Consider the following 27,026-nt stretch of genomic DNA (forward strand, 5'->3'; position numbering starts at 1 on the left):
TTGTTTAGACCACTAATTTGGGAGTGATATTGTTTAATAAGTAGCAGCAGATAACTAGAAGAAAAAGCTTATTAAATCATGAAGGAAAATTGAGCTTTTTTATAAGCCAAGGAGAAAAAAACATAGTTATAAAAAATGAATTAATAATAGACCAGAAAAGGAAAACAGCATGGTTCTAGAGTCTACCAGAAAGGTGGGAAAAACAGGGAAGAAAAAAAAAGTTGCTGGTAAGGTGTCTTGGGATCTATAGATGACTCTCAGAAGAAATTCAGGATCTGAATTTCTGTGACCAGCAAGAGTAGAAAAGTTATGCAACAGCAAGTAATTATTGAGTGCCTAGTGTGTTCCAAATACAAATTACCCCCTCCCCCCCACACTCACATATATATATATATCAGTTTTTGTCACCCACCTTAATATTCTTCATTGTCATATTCTAATACTTCCTTGACAATCCTTTGCACATTTGGAAAATCTTTTCAAAAGAAGCTTTTCTAATATCTTATTATTGCTATTCAAGACATTGTTGCATTTGATTTTTCTTAAATTACAGTTAATGATGCCTGATTCATCATCCACTCACTGCTCCTTCCTCGTAGACAAAATTAAATGTGGCTGCTGGTGGTTTACAAAGAATATTTGAGAAATGTGGCAAAATCTTGCAGTCAACCATCTGTTCAAGGAACTGTTTCTTTTCAAGGAAAACATAAAGCTTCTCAACAGTTGAGACTCATGATTTCTTACCAGCAGAGACTGAGAAGTGTCCAGCAAGATACAGCTACTTGCTCTTCTAATGAATTCTCAGAGTCAATGAAGAAAGCATGGTTGTAGGAACACTTTAAAATATCTTCTAAACATTAAATCAAACTCATTTTCCACTTTCTCTTATACATGTTTTAATACAACCACGATTGTGGACTTGTCTACCTGATAATACAAATGAGCAGTTAAATCTTCCAAGTCTTTTTTCCCATATTGTCTTCTTGTAATGGATGGTAACTTCACAGTTGCCAGTTACCACAAAAAACATCTCCAGGTGTTTGTATGAAAAAGTGGATATATTGAGCATACTATTCAATCCAATAAGTATGTTGAGCTATGAAGCAGATTTCTGAAAACATAAAATGAAAAAATATAGAGATTATGTAAAGAAAAATGCAGGTAATTTATGCCTTTCCACTTTCATCCTATCTTTTTAGGCTACTAATGTCTCTTCTATTGTGTATTCTTTAAATTCCTCCTGTTGGTGGAAACTGTGTCTATCCTTGTTTCTTTACCTTCCATTCTCTTTGAGTATATCCTCATATTTTTCTCATATCTGGCAACCTCATTGTATATAGGGACCACTATTTTCTTTTACTTGACTTTTTAAGTATAAAAATTATTTGAGGATTTCTTCTTAGACTTCTCTCCTTAGAGTTGTTCTTTTGAAAATGTGTACCCTTTCCCACAATTTTCATCACTGTTATCTTTCTGCTAATTCTGAAAAGGTTAATATAGTAGTCCCAAACTTATATCCAGCAGTCTGTATACCAATGTGGCTTAGAGTCATGTTTTGTTTATTCCCCACAGTTACTTAATTTTACTGAGTAATTTCCCTATCAATAATTTAAAAAGGAAAGCCATGTAAATTTCTGGCTTATGTTAGAAAAGCAGGGTCTACAATTGCAAGGGCACCAATCTGTTGAAGCTGAGCAGCAGCTACCTCCTTCAGAAAGACACATTTTTTCATGGTGCTGCACTCCCCATGGCTTTATTGTTTTGAACATAGCCTGTTACTTCAGTAGTCCCTGTAAGCATTTGAGTCTGCAAGCCCTCTTTTAGTCCATATCTTGAGAGCAAAAGATCTAAACCTTCATTTCCAGCTGTCAGTTGAACAGCTTCATTCCAAAGTCTTGCATTGATCCTTACACATAAAATTTTCCTAGCTTGGTCTGGTAAAAATGCTCTTAGATACCAAGGCTGGAAGCTATGTTTTTTGTTTGCTTGTTTTGGTTTTGATTTCTTTTTTCTCTCCTATTGGCATTGATTAATAGTGAGGACAGGTCTTATGGATTCAGCTTCTGTAATATATTTCCTCTGCTAGCTCCTCATTACCTCTTACCTAGGAACATTAGAGATTCTAAGTGATCCTCCCACAAGAATTAATCCTATGTGTCTTCATTAGATTAACAGTCCAAATGTATATTCTTTTTTTTTAATTAATTTTTTATTGAGGTATAGGTGATTTACAATGTGTTAGTTTCAGATGTATAGCACAGTGATTCAGTTTTTTGGGTTTGGTTTTTTTTTTACATCTTTATTGGAGTATAATTGCTTTACAATGGTGTGTTAGTTTCTGCTTTATAACAAAGTGAATCAATTATACATATACATATGTTCCCATATCTCTAGCCTCTTGTGTCTACCTCCCTCCCTCCCACCCTCCCTATCCCACCCCTCTAGGTGGTCACAAAGCACCGAGCTGATCTCCCTGTGCTATGCGCTGCTTCCCACTAGCTATCTATTTTACGTTTAGTAGTGTATATATGTCCATGCCACTCTCTCGCTTTGTCACAGCTTACCCTTCCCCCTCCCCATATCCTCAAGTCCATTCTCTAGTAGGTCTGTGTCTTTATTCCTGTCTTACCCCTAGGTTCTTCATGACATATTTTTTTCCCTTAAATTCCATATATATGTGTTAGCATACGGTATTTGTCTTTCTCTTTCTGACTTACTTCACTCTGTATGACAGACTCTAGGTCCATCCACCTCATTACAAATAGCTCAAAATGGATTAAAGACCTAAATGTAAGGCCAGAAACTATCAAACTCTTAGAGGAAAACATAAGCAGAACACTCTCTGACATAAATCACAGCAAGATCCTTTTTGACCCACCTCCTAGAGAAATGGAAATAAAAACAAAAATAAACAAATGGGACCTAATGAAACTTCAAAGCTTTTGCACAGCAAAGGAAACCATAAACAAGACCAAAAGACAGCCCTCAGAATGGGAGAAAATATTTGCAAATGAGTCAGCTGACAAAGGATTAATCTCCAAAATTTATAAGCAGCTCATGCAGCTCAATAACAAAAAAACAAACAACCCAATCCAAAAATGGGCAGAAGACCTAAATAGACATTTCTCCAAAGAAGATATACAGACTGCCAACAAACACATGAAAGAATGCTCAACATCATTAATCATTAGAGAAATGCAAATCAAAACTACAATGAGATATCATCTCACACCAGTCAGAATGGCCATCATCAAAAAATCTAGAAACAATAAATGCTGGAGAGGGTGTGGAGAAAAGGGAACACTCTTGCACTGCTGGTGGGAATGTGAATTGGTACAGCCGCTATGGAGAACAGTATGGAGGTTCCTTAAAAAACTACAAATAGAACTACCATGGGACCCAGCAATCCCACTACTGGGCATATACCCTGAGAAAACCATAATTCAAAAAGAGTCATGTACCAAAATGTTCATTGTAGCTCTATTTACAATAACCCGGAGATGGAAACAACCTAAGTGTCCATCATCGGATGAATGGATAAAGAAGATGTGACACATATATACAATGGAATATTACTCAGCCATAAAAAGAAGCCAAATGTATATTCTTAATCATACTACTACCTTGCTCAGAAAACTTTTGGCAAATTTCAGTTGCCTACAAATTAAAAATAAATTTATTAACTTAGCATTCTAAGCCATTCAAAACAGGAACCAACCAATGTGTTCTTAGATCAGAGCATTTTAGAACAGGCATGATCTTGATGATTATCCAGGTCAATTTCTTGTATGCATCACTGAGAAAACTAGGTCTGGAAGGGCTAAGTGACTCACCCATAATTCAATAGATAGTTGGTGGAGTGACGATCAAAACTTAGCTGTCCAGAATAAGTTCTCAGGGCTACTTCCACACTCATCAACCAAAGTACTTGTTCTAGCCGAAAGACTCGTTCCTGGACTTTATCCCGTTCATCACTACTGATGTCTGAACCAGTGCTGCCAGGACTATCTCAAAGGTACCTCCCTCCTTAGAGGTTTTGGTCATCTCTTCCCTTTGCTCATAGAGTGAGATATGTCTTAAAGTAAATTATAGATTGTAATTTTGTTAGAGCATTCACCATGTTCTCTGTTACACTTAGCAGCCTACTTCTAGCTATCTACTCTCTCACAAGCACACTGAAGAAGGGACCGCACTCTTGTAGCAACTGGCACAGTGTCTTGAACCTAACGGTGTGAATTACCATTGAATCCCCAGCCCAGCCTCTTTTCTCCCAAGCTTACCTTCTGCTAAGGATGTCTGTTATGATCTGCTGATTAGGGATTCCTCCCTCTGGCCCAGAATGAATCTCTTCCAGTTGTTTCCCATGTATTTGTTTCTTTCACATTTGCAAATGATAAAGGTTATACTTTTGTTTTTGTTTTTCTGTAGCACATAATTGATTTCAGTATAACTTTCATCCCTTTAGCCTTTAAAAATGTAGATCAGGAACATTAACTAGTTTTTTCAGTACCATTAGTGACTTGCAGAGGTATATAAAACATCATCACGTGTCTGAAGGGGTACAGCTAATATAAATTGTGATCAAGAATTGTTCAGCCACACAGTCCCGAGTCTCTGAAAGTCTACCAGGGTTGTGTTTGTGGAAAATTTATACTATTCCTCTGGCACCTGCTATTACACCCTAAGAAATAAACAGTTTAATAGTTACTTAGCTTAATATCTATTACTGAGTAATTTTAATTTCATCAAACTGTTCATTCCAGTTATAGCTCCATGCTGTCTTATGAAATTTAATCAAATATTAATTTGAATTCAGTTCGTAACACTTCTAGTTATCTCTTCATAATTAAACTCTCGCTTCAAAAAGAATGAAAAGAAAAGGAATGTACTTATGTCTAGAATTGCCTGTCTGCTGCTTCTTTGTTTTGCTGAAAAACATAATAATTAATGCTGAATACAATAATGATCTATCATATTTTTAGATATACAGTTGAAGGTATTTCATATTTTTATTTGAGATGCCTGAGGTTGATACAAATTAACCTTTTTTAACTTTAACCTATGCTATCTTCCTGATATATGCATATACAAAGCCTTATTTGATCATTATATTTAAAATTAAAATTGTCACAACTACCCATTCACTTAATATTTTAAAATATTTCATAAATGAGGGTAAATATTATAAAATATTTAAATGATTGCTTATTTTCTTCATGGTTTCTGCATCATTTTTGTTTTGCATTGCCTGCCGATATCAGGCCTTTTAAAATACACTTTTTTAAAAATTTATTTATTTTTGGCTGTGTTGGGTCTTTGTTGCTGTATGTGGGCTTTCTCTAGTTGCGGCTAGTGGAGGCTACTCTTCGTTGCGGTGCGGGGGCTTCTTACTGCGGTGGCTTCTCTTGTTACAGAACACAGGGTCTAGGCGCGCAGGCTTCAGTAGTTGTAGCACACCGGCTCAGAAGTTGTGGCTCGTGGGTTCTAGAGCGCAGGCTCAGTACTTGTGGCACACGGGCTTAGTTGCTCCGTGTAATGTAGGATCTTCCCGGACCAGGGCTCAAACCCATGTCCCCTGCATTGGCAGGTGGATTCTTAACCACTGCGCCACCAGGAAAGCCCTAAAATATACTTTTTTATATTTGAGATGCCTAATTTCACTCTCTATCAGATCTCTTATAAGCACATTAAAGGCAGGGACTAAGTTCTACTAGAAATTAGCACAATGCCTTGAACTTAACTGGTGCTCAAAGAATATTTTTTAAATTGTTATTGCACCCCAAGCTCTATCCTTCCTTTATTTCAATTTTACCTTCCTCTGTAGTTTTCTATTACTGCCTGCTACTTAGAAATAAGCTCCTTCCCAGAGAAACACATATGCAATCAAAGTTTTTAATTAAGAATAACAAGAACAAATGTACAATTTTAGTTCTCAGGATTATTGTAATTGCTATATATGAGCTTAATTAATCAAAATGTGTTAAATTACAAACTTTCAGTATTTTACGTGACCTTGATTCAGTAGACATACATAATGTGCACATGGTGGCAATAACTATAGGCCTAAGGATCCAAAGATGGGTAAATCATGGTCCAGATCTTGAGGAACTTATGATATACTGGGCAAAACAAACATATATGTGTTATAAGAGTGATGTGTACAGCATGCCATGGCAACAGAGTGGTGGGACTTGACTGAATAAGCCTAAGGATGTAAGGGAATATCACAGTGAGAAGTTAACATTTGAGATAGATAGGTTTAGAAAGCATAAGTAACCATTCACTTGGAGGGGAAAAAGGTAGAGGAAACATTTTTGGCAGAGAAATTATTAGAAACAACAACAGCAAAAGAGCTATAAGAGAGCAAAAGAATGACATGGTTTGACATTGCAATGACCACACTTGAAGGTTAAGTGGAATTAAGGGTTGGGAGCATGAGGAGATACGAGAGCGTAAAGTACTTGGAAATGAAACATTTTAACATCACATCGGCAATGAAGATCTACTGAACATTTTGAACATGGATAATCATAAGATACAACGTGTGCTCCAGAGTCCACATAAGACTTACATTAAAGTGGAAGACAGATGTTAGTTAAAAGAATGTTACAATAGTCCTTGTATAAGATGAGAACTTGAACCAGGGAAGATTTTTAATGTTTGATTTATTTCTTTTCGGTTAGAAACAACAACAAAAATAGACATGTGAAAACATTTTTAAAAACACTCTAGTGTTTTTATATCCAGAGATGTCTTTGTTCACCTATGTATAAAAATTTTTTCCACAATATTTTCAATAAGTAGCACACATCCAATAACCATATGCTGGTAAGTGAATAAAGAGCCTGAGTGATAAGTAAATGAGTTAAGTGTTAGTATAGGGAATACATTTACACCTACCTCCGTATGGAGACATTTGTTTTGATACTTCTCATTACACTAATAGGCACACTGAAGTACAGTCCATCTAATCCTTCTTGTCTCCTAAGTAGTCAGGTTGTAGTGTTCAACATCCCGCTTTCTCTTTGATAGTGGGGCTTCTTAATTCTATAACTCTTATTCCCAAGATGATCCATTATTCATGTTCTTCTGTCTATTGTGACTAAGCTAGAGAAGTTTGAGTCCACTTTTGGTATGAAGCCATCATATTGACCACTTAACATAGGCACCCAAAATAGTTTATTCTCTCAGTGTCTACAGGACACTTCCTGTTTAACACCATGATCCGTCCCCAGCCAATAGTAACTCTAGATAGCAAATAAAACCATCACTGATTTGGCAGACAATATGACGAGTGTGAGAATGTTTCACATTTTCACCATGTGCATGAGACCTTTAATAGCTGTAAAAAAAATGCAGTGTTACTGTTTTAATGTCCATTGTGTCACTGAAAAGGAATATATCAAGCTTTTAATTTTCAATATTTAAGTAGTCAATCAATAAAAATACTTCTTGTAAACACAGTTGTAAGTAATAGAAGGCATTTTTCTTCAAGATAAAGTATAGTTATATATCTCAACTTAAAATATAATTATATATCTGAACATTAATTACTAATTACATATGTTAAAATTTTATTATTAAATAATTATTTTGATATTAAATAAGAATAATATATATTGCTGAAAAAAATATATATATATATACACACATGCAGAAGTGTTTATTCTGAGCTCTCTGGAAATTGCCCTTAATTAGAGACATCAGCCTTGCCCAAGGCACTCTCCCTTCTCAGGGGCAGCTTAAATCTAATGACTGCTTAATACAGTACTCAGCCCCCTCTATGCAATACGGTAAACCTCTGAAGGACTTTCCAAACTTCAGGGCTCCCTGTGGTTTTGGCTAAGACCTATGTTGACATTGCATTGCCACAAACTCCTTCCTTTTTCCAGTACTGCTTCCATCCTTTCCCTCATGGAAGTGTTGATCCTAATAGCTTATAGTTGATAGATTATCCTGATGAGGTTGCAGATAATTCACCTTCAGTTCATGAAAAAGAATAAAGTTGGGGACTAGCTGAGTCTAGTATGATGAACAAACCATAGTGCAGTGGGAACCTTGCTTTCTCATCTATTGTTTTGAATAACTGAAATAAATTTTAATGTTAACCATATATATTTAAAATATGATATGAGGATATAGAATAGATACTTTATTTATTCATTAAAAACTTATTCAATATCTATCATGTTTCCAGTGTGTCTGTTAGGTGCTGAGATTAAAAGAATAAATTACAAATAGCCCTTTCTTGAAAAGACATGCCATGTACAGGAGCCAGCTGATTTACAGGAATCTTTAAATAATGAGCTGATATCATATAATTATAATAGCATATAATTTAGAACAGTTGTTCTCCAAGTGTGGTCCCCAGACCAGCAGTATCAGCATTACCTGGTAACTTGCTGCCATTGCAAATTCTCAGATGCCACCCCAGGCCAACTGAATCAGAAACTCTAGGGTAGATCCCAGCAATCTGTATTTGACCAGGATGTCAAATGATTCTGAAGCTCTTTAATGTTTGGGAACCAATCCTTTAAAGGGTAATAATGAAGGAAATTTTGAGAGTAGTAATTTAGTTTTAATTTTTCTTTATGAAGGCAAAAACTAATTTGGACTAAATGTGTGTATATCACTGCAGTATATAACTGTTTCTTAAAGGAAATTGGACAAAAAACAAAATTGAGTCACCTAATTAAAATATCCCATCCTTTAAAATATTTTTACAAATGTTCTAATAAATTGTAAATACAAAAAGCAAACAAAAAGAAAATCAAAACAACAACAAAAAAACTCTCCTTTCTTTGCTGACATCCTAACGGGAATTTTTTTTATCGCAAGGCTCTCTCCACATGATATGCCTGTTACCCTGGGAGGGATCCTTTTAAGTCTTATTACTATTGAGTTAATGAGGGTATTTAGACTGACTTTATAAGGATGGGTTCCTAGACCTCAATTACAATGTCTGGAATTCACCTTGGTTCAACTCTATCACTATTAGGAAATAATAACTTTGTGTTATGAATGAATAAAGATTAAGTGGAAACAACAGTCTTCCAAATGTATTTTGTGACTTTTATTTTGGGGGAAACGTCTTGATTAAAATGATTGAGGAAAATCCACAGTCTTATTACATTAATGATTTACTGGAGATGACTCCTTTTATTAAATATAGTGTGGCATTTGCAGTTATAAGGAACCCAGTTCAGCATAGATTATAGAGTGTCCAAAGTGTTCTGTATGCTTCCATATTTATTCTAGCTTCCATTACAGTTAAAGTGGGGCTATGAATTAGTTGCCTGTAGACAATGGCCTGTGAGAAGATAGAAAAGTGTATCACTTCCGGTCTCAACTGCTTGAGAATAACGAGTCTTCCCCATCCTCTGTTCCCTTGCCCCAGGAACTCTTTAATGCCCTATAATGGCAGCATCAAAATATAGAAGTCATCTGAATTCTTGAGTTACCAGGTGGACATTTAATCTATATTGTTACCTAACCCATATAAGATCTTGAGAGAGAAACACAACTTTGCTATGTTAAGTCACTGAGATTTAGAATCTGTTTCTATAGCATAGCCTGACATCCTAATTTTCCTGATCATTGTTAGTAGCCCTTTTCTTAATAATAACTAATAGGACATAGAGCTTGCTCTTGCTTGAACCCTTCTATGGAGGGTTTTTTGTTTGTTTTTACTTTTTGTATAGATAACACATTCATATGATTCATAAACTAAAAACAGATTTTCCTTTAAAGTCTGACAGTTTGGGGTGTGTTAAGCATGAGTGTGTTCCCTACTGTGCATGTGGTGGGGTTGTTGTACGGTAACCCTACTGGGCCTTGTGCTGGAAAAACCACTTACAGCAGAAACGTTAGGTTACCCAAATGTCAAAGACAAGACTAGTCCAGTCTCCTATATGCATATCAGGAGCTTTTTAGAGCAGAAGTAGATAAACACTTAACTCTTTTCTTTTCACCACGGAGTATGCTGTGGACTAAATTGTGTTCTCTCAAAATTCCTGTGTTGAAGCCCTAATCCTCACTGTGACTGGATTTGGAGACAGGGCCTATACAGAGGTAAGAAAGGTTAAGTCATAAGGGCAAGGCCTTAATCCCATAAGACTGATGTCTTTATAAGAAGAGAAGGAGATACCAGAGAGTTCTTTCTCTCTTAGTGTGAAGAGAGGAATTTTGATAGCCGTTTTCTTACAAAGATCTGCTTTAGGTCATTTGTTGTATCCATATCTGTTTTTCAATATGTTGGCTTGAGGGTGATGAAATATGATAACAACTCACCTATAGTTCTTTTTTCACAGATTATTTTAATCCCTTTGGGGCAATTTTAGGACCATTGTTTGAAACAGATACTAATTTAGAATCTTTGTATTCCCAGTACCTGATGCAAGGGTCTGATTTTGCAACAGATTTCTGATGTACTTTGAGAATACATGGAACACTCTGAGACATTTTGAGGTCCCAATACAATTTTTCTCCTAAAATGATCCATCCTGGAAGAATAACTTGGAGCCCTATCCAAGGCATCTACACATCTTTTCATACACAAGAAAGTGTTATGTATGGTTTGCTTTTACTAAAATAAATCTTGGATGTGATACATGTAGTGTGATCAAGATATTATGATTGCTATTCATTAATTTAAAAAAGTACTTATTGAATGCCTATAATGTGTCCTAGGAACATAGCAGTAAAAGAAATAAAAAAAAAACCTCTGAATACTGGACCTCACATTTTAGTTCAGAGGAATCAACAGCAAACAAAAATTTTATATATATATATATATTTATATGTTTATATACATAAACATATATACATCAAGTGGTAGTAAGTGCTATAAATAACATGACATATCATCCCTTCCATAAAAACAGAGTGCTACCTACCATTATTTAAAGACAAAATATGATTAATCATTAATATTTAGCAGAATAAATACAATGATCAATTTTAATTATATATCATTAATACTCCTTTTAAAATATACTTTTTGAAGTGGGGTTAACTTGTAAGTATATTACTCAATGTACCCTCCCCTGCTGAGTTTATGAGGTCTCATCTCCTCTATCAGAGACTCATGAAGTTTCCCTTCCTTAGCTAAGGACCATGAGGACTCTCCATCCTGGCATGTCACAACCCAATTCTGGGAAGCTTCCTTTAATTGCCTTCATCTTGGAGAAAATAAAAAAGTTCCCCACCTCCCTCTGAGTGTTCCTCTCTTTCTTAACTTCAATGCAGTTTTTATAAAAGGTAACAGTTTGCTTATAAATTTGAAATTTGTGTGTGTGTCCTGGGGCAAGGGTTCTAACACAAGTGAAATTTACATAGCAAAGTAATTCCCCCATATAATTATTGTTTTTTCTAGTGAGATAATTCAACTGACTACTTGTGGGAACATTTTGAAATACTTAACTTAAGAGGTGTCTTTTTTGGCTACTTCCCCCTTATCCATTTAAAGGTCTGCATCAGTAAACTATCCCAGACATTTAAATGTACGATTTGATCAAAATAGGGAGGTATGCCACGGAGTCGTTGCCCATCCACACTTGCATCAGAGGGCCAAAATATAAGATGTAGAAGAATTAAACAAAAGAGATAGAGTGTCGCCATTTTCCTTCCTGCTTTCTAGCTTTTGTCCCTCTCCCACCCGGCCCCCATATACTCACTTTGTTTTCCTTTCTGTTAGATAAGATCTTGCCTTAGGAACTGTGACTTGCTTATAAACCACAAGGCTTGGAAAAATAATTCTGGGAAAAACTGTTCTGATGGTTATTGTAAACCCAAGCAAAAGACATGATCTGCAACCATGAGTTTTGCTTAAAGTCAAAAATCACAGCCTAAATCAAAACCATAAAGGCAGCTACTCAGCTCTCCCTATGCTGTCAAAACTGACTGCTTCGATTAGGAAGCTACTACATCTTCAGATGCTCTGTTTCACAAGAGCTGAATAAATTCTTTAACCTCTATTTGAGTCACTTAAATTTCTTTTGAAAATTCAAGATCAGAGAGTTCAGGGCATAGGCACTAAAATTTTCACTGGGGCTTGAGCGCAAATGATAGGTGAAGCATAAGACTTTAGCACTGAATTACATTATGCAGTAGTATAATGTGTATTCTTATTCTTTAGAAATTGCCTTAATTGGCTTGAGGTCAAAACAAACTGTAAAGGCATAGTTCTAACATTCATACAGAAGTATTTGTGGAATTGTCATCCCTGATTGGAGCAGGAATCCTCTATTGTTTTATACATGCCTTTATAGTAGGTATTATGGTAACTGATTCCTCAAAGACATGACCTGTTGATAAATACAGCTACAACAGTCCAAGAAAATGTATCAATGTTACGAAATACAAGTATATCTTCATTGTAGAAAAATGACGTAACCACTGAAATGATAAACCAGGAAGAATTTTTTAGTGCTTCTAAGTCCAATGCTATGGAACATCCTTTTCTGGTAGGCAATGTAGTAGATCAACTGTAGTTTCCATTTGTGGAACCAAAATTTGACAGACAATGGATATTTCTGAAAGATTTACTAAGTTAACTTTATCATTAAAGTAGGTATATCCAAGATTGTAGATATCTTCATTTTGTTTACAATTCTCTTAGGAACAATGTTGGAATGTCCAATTTAACGTTTCTCTATGTGTATGTATATGTGGGTGTTCATACATTTGTCCTAGGTATTGAATTTACTCTTTAAGTTGATCTCTGGCTCAATTTATACAGTTTTGAATTTGTGAACAGGCCATCAGAACAGAAGAAACAGTGACATCCAATGTAATTCTAAGGGAAGAGCTGGTAACACGTCACTTAGAACTACAAATGTGCTTTTTGTATTTTCTTTTTTGTAGAGAAAGATACGTGGGAAGAAGAAAGGAGGGAGGGAGAAGGAAAGAAGGAATGAAAGAAGGAAAGCAGAAAGAAATATAAAGGGAAAAAAAAACTCCGGAAGAGAGAAAACATCTAAACAAACAAAGATCTCCTGATCCAATTGTGTACTTCAGGTGGGCTGTATCTTTTACGACTTTTAAAATCCTAATGGTAACGGGACACTCTGCAAAAGCTACAAACTGTAGACTACTAGAGTTTTATAGTAACACGATTTATTTTATTTGGGCATTTTGTGATGTCTGCACAGAGTTTTAAAATCAGTAGGATTAGACGTGTACTCTGCTTAGCAGGATGCAAGCAGCTTAGCAAATACATACACATACAGCACACTTAAGATTCAGCACTTAAGTAGGGTCCATAGCCAGTGGCTATCAGATATACATTGATTTCAAAATTAGGACAATTTGAAAATTCCTAGAATCATAAAAACTAGTGTCTTTTAAAATAATTACACAATAAGTAAGTAAAAAGACTGTCCAGGGATTAAATTGGCCCAAATTGAAGATATTAACTCAGCAGAAATGGAATCTGTGCTCAAACTCAAGCTATGCTGATTTAAGAGAATAGGGCTAAAAGAAAAAAACAGGGGTGGGGGAGAAGGACGTTTGTAATTGTTTCTTTGAAAACTGTTACAAAACTGTTTATCATAAAAGTGAAATGATTGCAAAAGTATTTCCAAATTACCTTAAGATTAATAAGAAAGAAAATGAGACTCAGGCAAAATGAATGAGATGAGGCTGTTCTAGCTTGACTCAGAATTAGACTCTCAGTGTGAAGTACTGCAAAAGAAAGCTAAATATATTCAGAGAGGAAAAAAAAAATCAGCAGCTAGTATTATTTCTTTTGGGGAAGTGGGTGATGGAGATAGAATGACCATCTGGTAGCCAAATCTCTGTAAAGGGACATTTATCAATGGAACAGAAGGACTTTAGCTCTGAAAACTGGTTGCTATGTTTGTGGAAAAAGCACCATTTAAAATCTTAGCTTTTATATTTCATGAATCTTTTTTTACGTAAGAAAACTCTGGTTGGAAATGTTACTCTAAGAATTTGTTGCGTCCTATGTGTCTTATGTTCATCCACACTATGAACTTGCTTGGTTAGACGTCAATAGGTTAACCTTGGAAGAGCGAAGATGCCAGGAGAATAAAATATTTTACCGCAGTGCTATTCCTCTTCTTGTCCATATTGCACATGCTAAATTACACCTAACTCCTTTTCTCACAATGCCCCACAATGGCTCTTTTTCTCCTCTTCCCTTCCCCCCACCATATGGTCCTATGATTGCTTGCAAATGTTTTCAATATGTTCCTACTTACCTTCCGAAGAGAAGGATGGTTCCTCTTGGTTCAGTTTCATTCAGTACATTCTGGGAACGCAAGCTAAACTTAATAACTAATTTCCACTTAAGGAAACCAGTCTGGGAAAAATTAAATATGCAAACATTGTGTGGGAAAACTTCAGTAAGTTAAACTTACAGGGTTTTAATCTGTGAGAAAGTTAGGATTAAAAATACGTTTTCTGCTATGTATCTACAGTAATCAAGACGGCATTGTATTGGTGAGGTATAGACACATGGATCAAGGCAACAGAAACAGACTCCCATAAATATAATCAACTGTTTTTTTTTAAACAAAGATCAAAGAAAATGGCTAGTCTTTTCAATAAACAGTGCTAGAACAATGAGATGTTCATGTACAAAATAAAGAATCAAATCTGGGTTTCTTAGGCCACCTTCATTATTTCCTTCCTGTATACATTTTCACATATGAGGTTCCTAATAACATATGAACCAATTGATACAGATCAGGGAACCCTTGATTATATGTTTCCAGATCTATTCTACACTGATCTGTAAATTTCCTTCTATCTTATCTAGGCTTTAAGTCTTTAACAATGGTTTTCAGCTCAGACTGAGATCAAGGCTTAAAATCAATCGTAATGGGCTTGCTCTGTTCTGAACTAGCATTAACTTTAAGAGACAATTTATCTTTGTGAGTTTCTGGTCCCCCAGAACTAAAAGGAAGTGGGTTAGAAAGAGGAGTATAGGAAGAGTACATGGGGACTTCCCTGGTGGCACAGTGGTTAAGAATCCACCTGCCAATGCAGGGGACACAGGTTCGAGCCCTGATCCAGGAAGATCCCACATGCTGTGGAGCAACTAAGCCCGTGTGCCACAACTACTGAAGCCCGCGCTCTAGAGCCCGTGAGCCACAACTACTGAAGCCCGCATGCCTAGAGCCCGTGCTCCGCAACAAGAGAAGCCACCGCAATGAGAAGCCCGTGCACGGCATTGAAGAGTAGCCCCCCTTGCCACAACTAGAGAAAGCCCACGTGAAGCAATGAAGACCCAACACAGCCAAAAATAAATAAATAAATTCATTAAAAAAAGGAAGAGTATGTGGAGGGACATATATAATAAGGGAAGAGCAAGAGTAGGATAAAAGTCATGTTCAGGTTACAATGTGGAAGGTCTCAAAGAATGTTTTACATTTTCACAGATTTTACTTGTTTTGTTTAAGGGAGATGTTCAGGATGCAGTGTTGTTATAAAAAATTATTTAGGAGCTTCCTCAAACCAGTCAAGAAATGGAGATCACTAGGCGTTTGGAATTTTGTTCCCTGTTTGTTTTAAGATATTTCTCAAATGAACAATTTTATTTGTATTGAAAGTTCCCTAAATCCTACTGTAATTTAAAATTATCTTTGATAAAATTTTGCCACTTAGAAATATAAAAATTAGAGTTAAGATGTGAAATACATGTTTTTTAAAAAGCTGGCATCTGACTTGGAGGAGACATACACTTAAAACGAGAAGCAATCCTGAAAGAATGGCAATGGTTGATTATATATATATATGTTGCTGGGACACCTCATGGCTTAGGCTCCCATGCTATTTGGTTAGCTGTCTGAAATTGAAGATCCAGCAAATCCAGCGGATGGAAATTTTGGTGATGGGATCTATCACTAAGTCACACTTTCAGAGACCAAACAAACAAGCAAATAAACAAAACTGAGGAAAATTCTCATATAATTTAAATAGACCTAAGCCAAAGTTTGTCTTCTAAGGATTGCCTACTACAGCAAGAGAAAACATGACATTGAAAGAGCATTGGAAGTGTTTTAGAATGGGGCAGTCGGTAATATTTATAGGATTTTGGGTTCTGGGCTAGAATGAGTAAATAAGATGGGAAACATCTGTGATATAACTGTTCAGTATTTGAATACACAGCATCAAAAGATTCAAAGTGAGACCTAATAAGTAAATTGGTATTTGAAAAGTGAGTTGCTTGACCAGATGAGCAATATATTGTCCTGATAGGAGAGAGTTTTGCCCAGAAGTAAACTATTTGTCCAGATAAATTGGTTTACAGTAATTTCCTGAAGCAAACAGTTAAGCCATGTCAATACAGATGGTCTTAATTTTGGGTCCTAACAGTTACGTTTTGTGAACAAGGGTATCTTTAGTCTCATATGTAAGGGAAAAAAAAGCCAAAATGAAGGAAAACCACATACTTTGAAGCCCTGATTCAAATTCCAGTTTATCTGCTTTCTGTCTGACCATCAACAGGTTCATTGATATTCTGAAACCAGACATATAATGTTTATTATAACATGCATGTTTTTTAAAAGTCAATGTTAACTTAATAATGCATGTAAAGAATCTAAACCAGTACCTGTCATATAAAAGTTTCACACGAAAAGAAGTTCCTTCCTCCTTGAGAGGGTTAAAATAAAACCAAGAGGAAAAACAATATTTATGTGCCTTGGATGTAGGGGATAACATCATACATTTTCTTTTATGTTCAGAAGGAAGACTTCTTTACATATATATTTGTGGTACTCATTAAATTATGTTGACTGATTATTGCCATGTGAGAAAGAAAGTTTACTAGTTACAAAACCTTAGAATATTTGAAGAGTATATTTATGACAGTTTATCAAGTTAAATTTATTTTTGGGTTACCTGTTATAAAATTTATGTCATAAATTTATAGTTTGATGAGTTTAAGGAACAATTATACAGTTGTTCAGTTGTTACCACGAGTATGGATATACAACATTGTATTTATCCATCACATGTTGCTTGACATTTTGGTTGTTTTTAGGTTTTGGCTGTTAGGAATAATGCTGCTATAAATTTCCACATAAAAATCTTTCTTTGGATGCATGTTTCTTATTTCCTAGTAATTACGTTTCTATATTATGTGATAAGGGTAAGTTCATTATTTTTAAAAGTTGCCAAACTGTTTTCCAAAGTGACTGTATCATTTATATACATATATTCCTACCAGCAATGTATGAGGGCTCCAGTTCCTCCACATTCTTGACAATATTTGGGTATTGTCTATTTCTAATTCTAGATAGTGAGTTTGTAGTGGTATCTTACTGTGGTTTTAATTAGCATTTTCCTCATGACCAATATTGCTGAACATCTTTTCATAAACTTATTTGCTACATTCATAACCTTTTTTTGTGAATTGTCTGTAACTCTTTTGCCCATCTTTTAATTGGATAGTTTATTTTCTCCTTTTTCAGTTGTGTAAGTGCTTAGTATATTCTGGATACAAATCTTTGTTTAACTGTGGTATGCAATTAATTTCACCCAATCTGTGATTTGTCTATTCATTTTCTTAAATGTTTCTTTCAAAGAACAAAAATTGTAAATTAACAGCGTCAGATTTGAATATTTTTTTCCTACGGTTCAAGTTGTTTGTGTTCTATCTAAAAAGTCTTTGTATAAAACACAGTTCATATATTTTCTCCAGTTTCCTCTAGAAGTTTTATAGTTTAACTTTGACATTTAGTTCTGTGATCCATTTTGAGATAAATTTTGTTTATAGCGAAATGTCTTTCAGTTTCAGTTTTTAAGGATAGCTTTATTAAATATAGAATTATTGATTGATAGAATTTTATGTAATTCCAATGCCTTTTGGCTTTCATTGTTTATGTTAAAAGTCAAAAAAAATCATTATTCCCTGTATACAATATATCATATTTTTCTCTCTGCTTTTAAGATTTTTCATTTTGATTTTACTCTTAATAGTTTAAATGTGTCTAGGAGTTTTTCTTTTTATATTTACCCTCTTGGAGTTTATTAAGGTTTTTGAATCTGTATTTTTTTTTTTTAAACAAAATTTTTTTTTTTTTTTTTTTGGCTACATTGAGTCTTCATTGCTGTGCATGGGCTTTTCTCTAGTTGCAGCAAGCAGGGGCTACTCCTCGTTGCAGTGCACGGACTTCTCACTGCGGTGGTTTCTTTTGTTGCAGAGCATGGCCTCTAGACGCATGGGCTTCAGTAGTTGTGGCACACAGGCTCAGTAGTTGTGGCTGGCGGGCTCTAGAGCACAGGCTCAGTAGTTGTGGCACACGGACTTAGTTGCTCCGCAGAATGTGGGATCTTCCTGGACCAGGGCTCGAACCCCTGTCCCCTGCATTGGCAGGTGGATTCTTTAACCACTGCTCCACCAGGGAAGCCCAAATCTGTAATTTTTTTAAACCAAATTTGGAGAGTTTTCAAACATTATTTCTTCAAAAAGTCTTGTCCTTTATTTTTCTCTTTCTGGGATCCAAAATTACACATATGTTAGAATGCTTGATAATTTCCAAATAACCTGTAAATATTTTTCTTCAATTATCTTTCTCTGTGTTCTCCAGATTGGATAGTTTCTGTTGGTTTATCATCATGTTCATTGATACATTTTGTATCATTTTGTTTCAGCTATCCTGGTTAGGTTACCCATTTATATGAGTTTCCCAGGGATGCTATAATAAGTTACTAAACACTGGATGGCTTAAAAAAACAGAAATTTGTTCTTTCACAGTTCCAGAGGTCAGAAGTTTGAATCAAGGTGTTGATAGATTTGTGCTCACCTCAGAGGATCTAGAAGAGATTACATTTTTTTGCCTCTTCCAGCTGTTGTTGACGTTCCTTGGCTTGTGGTTGCTTTGCTCCATTCTCTACCTCCATCTTCACATACCATTTTTTCTGTATGTGTGTCTCAAAATCCTCTCTACTTGTCTGGTATAAGGATGCATGTGATTGTAGTTGGGGGCCACCCAAATAGTCCATGATAATGTCCTTCTCTCAAGAACCTTAACTTTATTACATCTTTTGCTACATAAGGTAATATACACAATGATTAGGAGGTCATGTGAGAACAAAACATGTCTGGAACAATTCTCACTTATTTAAAGTAGGATAATATGACAGTACTGTGCAGTGTGTGTGCACGTGTGTGTGTGTGTGTTCCATAAGTCCATAATTAAAAAAAAAATAAATCCTCAACATTTTAAAAATTGTCATACTAGGCAATTTTGAATAATAGGAAATGGAAACCCATTTATATTATATCCAGGAAACACTGAAATACTTAACTCTACAGAAAAATGTTACAATTATAAAACACAAATTGATGTTCACTGAGCACTTTAGATATTTCTACAAGTAGTTAAACAATCAATAAATTTCATACTTTGGAGTTACGATAAAATAAATTTTGACTTGCTCAATTATTGACAAGCAAGTAATCTTCATAGAGAGTACCATAATATAACAAAAACAAAAGGTTTCGATTTTGGAAAATATTGAAAATCCTTCAATTACGTAGAGTATATTCTGCATAAAATGCAGTTTGCTTTGAAAAGTATATAAAACTTGCCTTTATAATTTCAATATTGACTCCCTAGGTGTTTTGACTAATAGGCTCTTATTTCCTAAGAAAACCACACATTTACAAAACTTTGCATAGAAAAACTCAAAATTCCAGATGAAAAATGCTTTCTAAATTAATAATTAATTATATTAATTAATTCAATATATAATTAAAATATAACATTCTATAAGTACATTAATAATTTACAGTTTAAAAAATTACAATCTGAATACTAATGTCATTTTCATAAAATGTATGTTTACTTTGAAAAAACTATTGCAGACTATTGAATCTGAATCAGGAGAACCTTACAATTCTTTATTATATAATATCTCCAATTTTAGATTTTTCTTGATGACAGTTATCATTTGAAATAACTTTGACTTAAATCCAGTGAATATCAAAATCAAAACAACCCAAAATTTTGAAAGGTTTCAGTACCTATTTATATTTGAATTTTCCCAACTTTCAATTTAGGAAATTTTCAAACTTATAGAAAAACTTTCAAAGAATATTGCATTAGACACCCATATGTTGTTTACTTAAATCTAGCAAATGTTAATACTAATTTCTTAATATTTCTCATTTTCTGTCAGTTTGAACCATTGAAATTAAGTTGAAGTTATTGAAGATACTATGTCCATTGAATATTACAGAAAATATCTCCTAAGAAAAAGGGCAGTCTTCTGCAGAATCTCAATATTATCACATCCAAAAACTTGAACACTCATGGGGCTTCCCTAGTGGCGCAGTGGTTGAGAGTCCGCCTGCTGACGCAGGGGACACGGGTTCGTGCCCCAGTCTGGGAAGATCCCACATGCCACGGAGCGGCTGGGCCCGTGAGCCATGGCTGCTGAGCCTGCGCGTCCGGAGCCTGGGCTCCGCAAAGGGAGAGGCCACAACAGTGAGAGGCCCGCATACCGCAAAAAAAAAAAAAAAAAAAAAAAAAACCTTGAACACATAATAAAATTACGTTACTAATATAGAGCTTATATTCACATTTTAGTAATTGCTTCAATGATTCCATTGTAAGCCACGACTCCCTTCCCACCTTCAGCACCTCTCTGCAAAACCCAAACAAGAATTATATTTTATGATTATTTTGTTTCCTTTGATCTACACCAGTCACCCAATTAGTTTTGCCTTCATTTTTTCAACATTTTTGAGAGTTTAGGTCAACTGTGTTTAGTATGTCATACAGTCTGGGTGTTGTGGTTGCTTCCCAATGATTAGTGCAAGTTACACATTTTTGGCAAGGTACTACATAGGTGATGATGCATACTTCTTATTTTATCACCTCAGAAGGCAAATAATATTGGTGTATTTCATTATTAGTGAAGCTAAATATGATTATTTGATTAAAGTGGTATATATCATGTCTCCATTTCAAAAGTAGCTGTTTCCTCTCATAATAAATAATACATATGCTGATATTTTGAAATCTTGCAGATAATCTGTTCCACAGACTACCTTGATCCAATGATTTGCATCCATTGATGGTCTGCCTGAATCAGTTATTATATTAAGGTCTTCAAATGAGTTCTCTTCTAGTTATGTCAGTCTTTTTCTCCTTCCTTCATTCCTTCCTCCCTCCTTCCCTCATCACTTTCCTTCTTTCTTTGAAATATTATTATGCATCCATACATTTTTATTTTTCTTTATGAATTTACCTAGAGGGCCCTTCAGTCTAGATCTAAATGTGCTTATTCTTCTTGGTGTGTTCTGCTTCTAGTCCCTCTCAATGGACAGAGATAGAAAGTATATATACACGTGTGTGTGTGTGTGTGTGTGTGTGTGTGTGTACATACACATTACATTTGTTGTAACGTATTTTGTTATTTGTCAAATATATTTTACATTTACAGTATATTTGTATATGAATGCATGGCTTTGTTGAGTATGTCCTACTTCCTTCTACAAAAGGAATTCCATTTTGAATTCCATCAGCAAAGAATAAAATATAAGATTTTCTCAAAGACTTTGCAATAGAGCATTCTGATTTTTTTTACATCTGATAGGCAAGAAATAATATTTAGCATAGTTTTGATTTTTATTTATCTCACTATGAATAAAATTGAGTATTTTATATATGTTTAAGAGCCATTTGAACACATTTTTTCCAAAATATTTGTACATGTCTTTTTTTCATTTTTTTTTCAGATGTTTGGTCTTCTGCAATGTTCAAGTTCTTTATAACTTAAGGAGGTTAGTCTTTTATCTTTTATATATAATACAAATATTTTCTTCTTGTCATTTGTCTTTTGATTTTGTCATTTGCCTTTTGGTTTTGGTCTTTTGGTTGTCATTGTATATGTAACCAAATAAATGTGTTTTTTCTTTTAGTACAACTGGATTTTAAGTCACAATTAGAAAGGTTTTTCCCTGCTTTCTGGTATACTTTTCTAAAAATTTACATCTAGATCTCTGATCCTTTTGGAACTTTGTGGTTGAGTGATTTGGATTATGGGTGCCTGTTTATATTTCCCCAAATTTCTGTCCAGTTGTCTCAACACCTTTTCTTAGTGTTTTCTCCCTCTCATTAATGTGAGCTGTGGCCTTCTTCATATTACTAAAATTTTATTATATATTGGAAATCTATTTTTGAACTTTCTTCAAGTATTTTCCACTAATCCACCTATTCATGTGTCAGTTACATCCTACTTTGATTCCTGAGGCTTTGAAGTATGTTTTATTATCTTACAGGCCTAGTTTCCTCTCACTGATATCCTATTTAGAGCCTTCCTAGGTTTGGTTGAATGTTTGTTCCATATTTATTTTAATATAATTCATATCTCCAAAAGTAATTATTTTATTGGATTTTTATATTAACTTGGGGATAATGGAATTTTTATAATGTTCTGTCATCATATCTAAGAACATGAGATGTTATTTAAATGTACTTTTGTGGGATTTCTTTTTTTAGTGTTTTCAAAGGTTTCCTGTTGTAGGATTCTCAAATACCTTATTAAGTTTATTCACAAGTATTTAATCTTTATTTTTTTTATAATGGAGTTCTCTTTTCCATTACATCTTCTAACTGACCATTATTTGTACATATGAAAGCTACTGATTTCTACATGTTAATTTTAGATCCTTTTAAGTACTTGGATCCTTTAACACTATTTTACCATTGTGTTAGTTTTGTCATTGATTTTCCGAGATTATCTAGGTAAACTGTCAAATCACCTACATGTGAAAATAATTTTCATTCAATTATTATGCCTCTAATTGTTTTCTCTTTTCTGGTTGCATTGGGTAATGTATTCAATAAAATATTAAATTACCATGGAATTAGTGGGACATTTTTATAATGACTATGAATGATAGCCATTATTTAGTAAAGTTTTCCTTAATTTAGTAAAATTTGGGGCTCAGGGCTGTGTGTGTGTACAATCTTACTATATTATTATTTTTTAATCAAAAAATGGATGTTTATTTTTTTATCAAAAGCCTTTGCAGCACAAGTACCAATAGAGACATTTCCCACCTTTTACTTCCTTTTTTAACATAATCTTTCACTTTCAAATGTTTTAAGACTCACATAAAGTTGTAAAAAGAATACAGAGAGTTTCTGTATGTACTTCACTCCTTTCCACAATGATAGTATCTTACATAACCATGGTACACTGTCAAAACCAAGGAATTGACATCAATAAATTATTAGTAACTCACATACAGGTGGTATTTGTACTTCACCAGCTTACACACTCTTACGCAGTCTTTTTTTGGAGGAAGTTGTATGTTTTATAAAAAATTATTGCATATAAAAATTTGATCAAATTATTGCATGTATAAATGTCAAATCATCACATTTGGCATACAGAATTGTTCCATCATCACATAGAAACTTCCTCTGTTACCCCTTGATAGTTACATCTTCCCTTTAATTTTATCCCCTGCAACAGTTGTTCTCATTAATATAATGTTATTCTATTGGGTTGGCCAAAAATGTTCATTCGAATTTTTCCATAACATCTTATGGAAAAACCTGAATGATCGTTTTTGGCCAACCCAATGTAAGTGGAATCATATGAAATGTAATCCTTTGAGATTGGCTTTTATTTTTTTCACTCAGTATGTTCCCTTGTGATATATGCAAGTGTTTGCATGTCTCAATAGTCATTGTTTTTTATTGTTGAATAGCGTTCATGATATTAATAATGTTTAATCATTAATCTGTTGACGGACATTTGGGTTGTTTGGGGCTAATACAAATAAAGCTACGATGCACATTCATGTATAGATTTTTTGTGAAAATAAGTTTTTATTTTTCAAGAATAAACATCCAGCACTATGTTTGCTGGATCATCAGCAAGTATGAAACTTTACGAAACTTCCACACTGTTATCCAGAGTGGCTGTAACATTTTATACCCCCCAGCAATATATGACATCTGTATAGTTGCTCCATATCCTCAGTAGTACGTTGTGTAGTCAGGGATTTGTTTTAATTTTAGCCATTCAAATAGACGTATAGTTATATTTTGTCTAAAATTTTACTTGCATTTCCTTAATGGTTAATGATGTTAAACATTTTTTTCATGTCTGTATTTGCCATCCCCATGTCCTCTAGGTGTAGTGTCTTTCTTACTATTGAATTTAGGGAGTTCTTTGTATATTCTGGATACAAGTCTTTTGTCTTGAAAATATGAAATTTGCAGTTATTTTCTCACAGCCTGTGGCTTGTCTTTTCATTCTCTTAATAGGGTCCTTTGCAGAGCAAAAGCTTTAAATGCTGGTAATGTACAATCTATTGTTACTTTTTTCCTTTATGGATCATGCCTTTTTAGTCATGTCTAAGAACTCTCTGCTTACTATATAAGTCATAAAGATTTTCACCTGTTTTCTAAAAGTCTTATATTTTTATATTTTAAATTTCAATCTATGATTTATTTTGAGTTAATTTTTGTGTAATGAAAGAAGTCAAGGTCAAAATTTATTCTTTTTCACTTGAATACACAATTTCCCCAAAGCAATTTGTTGAAAAGACTATCCTTCCAGTGTATATTGACTAAGGATAACGATATTCTAGTACTATTATCAAAATCAAGAACTATAACACTGATATAATGCCAACAGACAATATATACATCTTATTTCAGTTATGCCATTTACCTTAAAAATGTCTTCATAATAAAAGAAGATGAAGAAAAAAATGTAAAGATAAAGAAGAAAAAGGAAAAGAAAGAGAAAGAGGAGGAGGATACTAATAGGAGGAAAAATGAGAAACAGGAAAAGTAATGAAGAGGAAAAAGAAATTAAAAAAAAAATTCTGGTCCAAAAATCATACACTGTATGTTTCCTTAGTTTCTTTATGCTTCCTTAGTTTCTTTAACCTGGAATATTTCCTGTACCTTTCTTTGTTTTTCTTAATGTGGACGTATTTGAAGAGTATCAGCCAATGTTTTGTATGCTGTTCCTCAGGTTTGTTCAGTGCTTCCTCATGGTTATATACCTACACTTTTAGCCAAAATACCACAAATGTGATATTTTTCTTTCTCTTTCTCTTATTCTTGTAAGAAGGCACATGATGTTTTGGCTGATTATTGGTCATGTTAACTTTATTCATTTGTTTAAATTTGTTTCTTCCAGGTTGTTCTGCAAAGCAAAGTATTTTCACCTATTATTAATTGACAAAGTTCGCGAGAAGATGTATTGTGACTACATATATCTTATACCTCATCAAATTTTCACTCTCTAATTTAGCATTCATAAGTTTTTAATATGTGAAGTAAGCACATTTATATTTTCTATTTAGTTGGTATTTTTATCCATAATTCTGTCTTATTACCTTTTGTATTTTTACTGTTTATTATGTTTTATTTCCTGTATGGTTTTCCTTACATTTTGGTTTAAAAAATTATTTTGGTATTTTCAGAGGTTTGTGTTTCTGTTTAGGTAGTTAGCATTGTAATAATACATTTTATAGTGACATTAGTACCATTTGGTATCTATCATTTGATTGAATAGCTTTAAATGATATCCTTTCATGTCAACCTGTTGTGAATATTTTTAAAATGCTTATTTTTTTTCCTGTTCTTTGAACCCATTTATTTGGTTATATTATTTCTTCTTGTCCAAGGCATATAAGATTTACAACCTATCCTGCCACCTTTTATATCATCTTATTATGCTTCTATACACATTGGGCTGAATTTTCCCCTGTCATCTTGGATGTTGTATGATGTGCTTTTTCTAGTAGAAGGCTTAAGCACAGTGTGTGAGTACAATGCTCCCTGAGTTCTTGCATATTTAAACTGTTTTACTACAAGCTGTACTCTTAAATGATGTTGAGATGGATATATATTGGCTTTCCTCAAGACAGATTTTTTGTTGGGTTTAAAAATAGGATACACGTTAAAATTTTGAGTTTTTATTAGATTGGACAATTGATGTCAAAGACTTGGACCTCTGTATGTTTGCCTCTGATACTTGGAGCTTTCTAGATAACAAAGTTAAAGAGAAATTTTATTTAGAAAGAGAAAAAGATATACCCATTTTAAAAAGATACTTTTATATAGAATGTAGAAGTTCTCAGGAACCAGAAATTATTATCATATGATATTAGTGGAAAAGTGTGTTTTTTAAGTCAGTTTCCAGTGTTTTTATTTCTGTATATTGTTAGAAAAGTTGCAGGTGAACATTTCACCTCTTGGAAGGGGTTTAAGCTCAGCTGAAGCAGAGAAAATAGAAGATGAGAAATGTGAGGATGGTCTGGCTCATCCCCAGTCCCTAGCATAGCCTCTAATCATTCAGTAATCTAACTTGGATTTTCCTCCAGCAGCAGGGCTGGACTCCAAGGATTGGCTGAACCACCAATCCTCTTAAGGCTTGGGCTCCGTAGTTCCAGAATATCAGTTCTGTTGCTTTTTCTTTATCCAAACCAGGCAAGGTTCAAGAGGAAGAGAAATAAAGTCCACCTCCTAATGTAAGGAATGACACTGGCTTACAGCAATGAAGTAGCAGCCACTTTTGAAGACTGTTATTCAGATATTTTTTCATTACCTGGAAGATTGACTGTAAGTTTCTTGAAGGATGAGACCTGGCTTTATAGTTCTTTATATTCCCCACAGTGCCTCACATAATATTAATAAATAATATTTGATTTCTGCTTGGTTTCTAAAAGTGTTTAATTAAATTTTTTGTCTGAATATCATGATGAATTCTGACAATAACTAGAGTATTCCAATAGATGACACATAGTTTACTGACATATCTAACCACTATATTTTACTATAGATACTGTAGCTTCCATATGGAGAGATATATGTCATTAGAAAGACCATGCCAACAACACTGGATTTATTTTACTGCTGTTATAATAAGAGTTTTTAGTTAAGGTGAAGGTACTGGGATTTCTTTTTTGCACAATATCCAAATTGCATTTTACATGAAAATTTTAAAAGAAAAGAGGAATCAAGAAGGTCAGACAGTATATTACTTGCTGTAATATCCATTTAAATTCAAAC

The sequence above is a fragment of the Grampus griseus genome (genome assembly GCF_964374135.1).
Source record: "Grampus griseus genome assembly, chromosome: 7".
NCBI lineage: Eukaryota > Metazoa > Chordata > Mammalia > Artiodactyla > Delphinidae > Grampus > Grampus griseus.